This window comes from Saccopteryx leptura, chromosome 5 (genome assembly GCF_036850995.1).
Source record: "Saccopteryx leptura isolate mSacLep1 chromosome 5, mSacLep1_pri_phased_curated, whole genome shotgun sequence".
Taxonomy (NCBI): domain Eukaryota; kingdom Metazoa; phylum Chordata; class Mammalia; order Chiroptera; family Emballonuridae; genus Saccopteryx; species Saccopteryx leptura.
The window spans coordinates 72,065,354-72,070,777 of NC_089507.1; positions in this window are offsets into that span (position 1 = coordinate 72,065,354).

Consider the following 5,424-nt stretch of genomic DNA (forward strand, 5'->3'; position numbering starts at 1 on the left):
GAAATGCATTTAATCTATCTAACCTACCAAATGTCACCAAATGTCATAGCACAGCCTAGACTACATTAAACATACTCAGTACTCTCTACATTATTATCCTATAGTTGAGCAAAAGCTTCTAACACAATGAGTGAAGTGTAGAGTGTTCATGTTTACCCTCATGATTGCAAGGTTGACTGGGAGCTGAGCTTGCTGCTGCTGGCCAACGTCCTTTGCTAGCCCAGGAAAAGATCAAAATTTAAAGAACAGTTTCTACTGAATGCAAATTGCTTTCACTCCATTGTAGAGTAAAAAATCATAAGTCACACCATCAAAAATTAAAAACCAATCATCTTAAGTTAGGAATAAGCTACATAGTTTTGATGCTTTGCTTCTCCAATCACTAAAAATGCTAAAAACTATTCATGTGTAATTTGGCTATTTGTATATCGTTTGTTGCTATGTGTCTGTTCAAGGTTTTTGCCAGTTTAATTCATTGGATTGGTTGTCTTTTTATTATTGCTTTCTATAAATTCATTTTATATTCTGGATAAATAATTTGTTCAAATATCTAAATTTTTAGCATTTTTCTTCAATAGGGAGCTAGCTGTTTATTTTCTTAATTGTGTCTTTTGGTGAGCTGAAGTGTTTTATTTGAAAAAGATTTAATGTATCAATTGTTTTTGGTGAATATTTTCTGTGTCTTATCAAAAAAGTCTTTTCTACACCAAGATCATGAAGATATTCTTTTATGTTTGCTTCTTGAAACTTATGGTTTAGTTTTTATATTTAGTTTATGATCCATCTTACATTAATTTTGAGTTTGGAATGCACTAGAGGTAAAGGTTATTTCTTAATTTACATATTCATTTGCTTTAGTATTGTTTGTTACTAAGATTTTTTTTAATCATTAAGTTAACTTGGTGTTTTTGACCAAAATCAGCCTGTTTTGATATCTTAGTTTACTATTTTTTTAGAGTTCTTTTTTTAGAGAAAATTTTCTAAGCCTTATATTATTAGTAACAGCAATATTATGCTGTTATTATTATTATTATTATTATATACTAAGTCTTGAAATCAGGTAGCATGAACCACTCAATTTAGTTCTTTGTGAAATTTCTTGACTATTTTAGATCTATTTGTAGTATAGTATATTACACAGCTTATTTCTGAATGTAAACCAACCTTGAATTCTTGGATTAATCCCATGTGGTCATGATATAATAGCTTTTTACATAGTGCTTTTATTTAATTAGAATATTTTTGTTTTCATGTTCATGAAGGACATTAGTCTGTGATTTTGTTTTTCTGGAAATATTTGTTTTTGTAATATTTGGTATTAACTTTTCTGGCCTCAAAACATTGAGACAATATATTATCATTTCTATTTTTGAAGAGTTAATGAAATCTTGTGAAATTTCTCCTTAAATATTTAATAGAATTTATTAGTAAAGCCATTTGGGCCTGAAGCTTTCTTTATTAGAAAGTTTTCTTATGAATGGGGTATTTAGGTGTTTTATGTCTTTTTTATCAATTTTATTTCATTTTTAGAAAGAATATATTCATTTTATTTGTCAAATATATTGGCATGTGGGTCTTTTAGGGACAAATTCTTTCAGGTTTTGCCTATTAAGATGTCTTTATTTCCCTTTACTTTGAAGGACATTTTTACTAAATACAGAATTCTAAATTAACAGGTTTTGTTTTAATTTTTAGTACTTTACATATCTCATTCCACTGTCCTTTTAATCATTTTATTTAATGGAAAGTCAGTCATAATTGTCAAACCTTTTACGTAATATGTTGTTTTTTTATTTTTATTCAGTGGTTTCAATATTTTATTTTATTCTTTGTGGTTTAAGATTTCACATACAATATGCACAATTTGTTTTGGAATTGCAGCCAAAAAGATAAAATACCTAGGAATACATTTAAAGTACATAAAGGACCTATAACTGAAAAACTACAAAGCATTATTAAAGAAAGATTGAAAAGACACTAAGAATACATTTGTTTTGGGTTTTCTGAACTTCTTAAATATTTGGGTTGATGTGCTTTAGCAATTTGGGAAAATTTTTATCTATTACCTTTAAAATTTTGTATTTTGTCTTAACTTCTCTCTTTTCTCCTTTGTTTACTTCAATTATATGTATGTTAAACCATATGAAAGTGTACAACAGATCTCATACACTTTTCCTATTGTCCATACATTTATCTTTTCTGTTTCAATTTGGATAATTTCTTTTTGACCTGAATTCATATTAAATAATAGTGTATTCTTAAATACTTGCATATCATTGAGTATTTTTAGAAGTTAAATTTTGAATTCTTTATTATTTAACTCCAAGATTTCCAAGTAATTGAGAGTCTTTTTTTGGAGATCTTTTAATTTTTTTTTGTGAACTACTTTTCTGTCTTTTGCATCCATGGTATGTGATTTCATCTTCCTTAATGGCATTTGAGAGTGGTATTGTTAAGAACTAACTAAAAAAATAAGATAAAATTGAAAAAATATAGTGAAAAAATAAATACTCTGAAAATGATGACAGGTAGAAAAGAAAAATCACAGAAAACAAAGAGCAAAAAGCAAGAAAAAATAGGATGGGGTAATCAAAAACAGACATAATGACACAAAAGAATATAAAAGTAAAATATAAAAAAATTGAAGAAAATAAAATTCACATGAGAAAAAGGAAAAAAATAAAAAGGAAGAAAAAGAGTAAAAGAAAAAGAATCAAAAACAAAACAAAAAAGAACAAAAAACATAAAAATTAAACAATATTTAAATAAGAACAAAGAAAAGGAAAGAAGAAAAAATGAGAAAAGTCTTGAGAGGTTACCTTTTTTCCTCAGTAGGTGTTGCTGTACCACACATTTTGGCTCTGTAAAGTTCTTGGACAAAACTCTGCTGCTATGTTGCTGTCATAATGATGCAAGTAGGGCTGCAATCACGTTGATGAGTGGGGTGAGTTTTCAGGGTTTTATAGCTTCAGCTTTATGGCTTCCTGGTTTTAAATCTTTGAGACTTTACAGTTCTAGCATTGGTGATTTCAGGCATTCAGACTCTCCTCCCCATGTCTCAACAGATCAGGTGATCAGACCTGGAACACCTCTGCTTCTCAAGGAAGAGAGTTTCCCTGGAGAGTCAGTTGTGGGGTCTGCCTCTGCCATTCTTCATACCTGTGAGAGGAGAGAGTAGGGGTCTGGGAGGCAGGGCGCTACACTTTGTTTTTCTCCATCACTGCACACAAAGCCTGCAGCAGGTAGAGTGTGGGCAGAGTGCAGGCTGAGTGCTAGGGGTCACATGATGTGCTCAGAGTGCAGACCACAAGGACACAGTCCTCAATTCAGGGCTCAGCTGCATGCTGTCTTAGTTTAGTACCTGCCCCTCTGCCCCTCAATCTCTCCACTCCCACCAGGCTAAAGGAAGTCCAGGTAAATCCAGATTTCACTCTCCCTTTCCTAGAAAACAGAACTTATGGTAAAGCACTATGAACTTTCTTTGCTCAGTCCAGCATAAAAAAGAAAAAAAAGTCCAGTCACTCCAGTTTCTTCTTTCCAGAGCTGACTGCAAGTGTGTTTTATCTTTTGTCCCCCTTTTCAATTGATCCTACCTTTAGTTCATTTGGTATACGGATTTTTCAGGCACGCCTGAGAGCCCAGCTGGAGTTCCTCAGCTGGGTTATGGTTGTTCAATTTGTCACAATTTTAAGGAGAGAGATCAAGAGTATCTCTCATGCCACCATTATTCTTACATCCAAATTTTGTTCTTAATTTTAATCTATTTACACATCTTAGATTGTTCTGGAATCACTACTGTTAATTATCCATTATTGTACAGTTCTGAATCTTTGCTTTATAATTCTCATTTGTCTGTGATGGATTCAAAATGAACTATCTAAAATTTACTTTGAAAACAGATGAAGTAGAACAATGGGTTTTCTGAATTTTATTTAAAAAGGACTTACAAGAAACACTCTGATTGAAAGGGTATTCCAGTAGACTTTTTAAGCCATATTCATTGGTTGAATACATATATATTTAGATGATTTTTCTTCTTTTGTATCACTATGAGTTGGGGAAATAGCATGTCTTTTCTAACTCCCTGAATATAGAAGTACATTCAGAATTTCATTCATTTATTTATTCAACAAATATTTATTAAATGCCTACCAAATATCATTCTAGATGTTGGGGTTGTAGTGGTTTTCTGCTCTCCTGGGGGTTTCAGTCTAGTAAATGAAAAGAGTATTTTTGTGCTGTCAAGAATAAAGTGATGCCATTTTTTTACAATATTGTGTAGAAATTAAAAAGGCACACAACCAAGGGGGGGGGACTAAATACTAAAAACAAACTTACAAAACTACAGTTTTTTCCTCTAACTTCATAAATTCAAACTAACATCAATCATTAGATTATTAGTAGTATCACAATATATATTGTAGTTGTGAAATAAATGCATAAAAATAAATAAGTTAAAAACAATTGAAAAAAATAATTTTTAAAATATTAACTCTAAATTTAGATGTTTCCTATTTCTTTCTTAAGGGTATTATCAGATGATGGTAAGAATTATAATGAGAGATAAAGTCTGTTCTATCAGTTACCAATATCTTACCTTGAGAAGTTATTTAACTTTTTTCTTTTTGAAAGAGAGAGAGAAAGGGAGAGAAAGGGTAAGAAACATCAACTCATAGTTGCTTTCACTTTAGTTATACATTGATTGCTTCTCATATGTGCCTTGACCAGCGCTGAGCCAGTGTCCCCTTGCTCAAGCTCATGACCTAGGACTTTTCATACCAGTGAACTTTGAGACCAAGCTGGTGAACTTTGGGATCATGTGGTTGATCCCCACCCCCCAAGCCAACTACCTCATGCTGATGAACATTCACTCAGAGCCCTCAATATTAGGAAATCCAACCAGCAACCTTCGCATTGTGGGTCAATGCTTTATCCACTGTTCCACCACTGGTTAGGCTATTTAACATCTTTAAGCTTAATTTTCTAACAGTAAAATGAGAGTGAAACACTTACTTAGCATGATTGGAAGAGATAAAAAAATATGCTCAATTTAACTTACCTAGAACAGTTTTTTATATAAATAAATTTTTATTAATTTTAATGGGGTGACATCAGTATATCAGGGTACATATATTCAAAGAAAACATGTCCAGATTATCTTGTCATTCAATTGTGTTGCATATCCATCACCCAAAGTCAGATTGTCCTCTGTCACCTTCTATCTAATTTTCTTTGTGCCCCTCCCCCTCCCCCTCTCCCTCCTTCCCTCCCCACCTTGTTACCACCACACTTTTGTCCATGTCTCTTGGTCTCGTTTTTATGTCCCACCAATGTATGGAATCATGCAGTTCTTGGTTTTTTCTGATTTACTTATTTCACTCCGTATAATGTTATCAAGATCCCACCATTTTGTTGTAAATGATC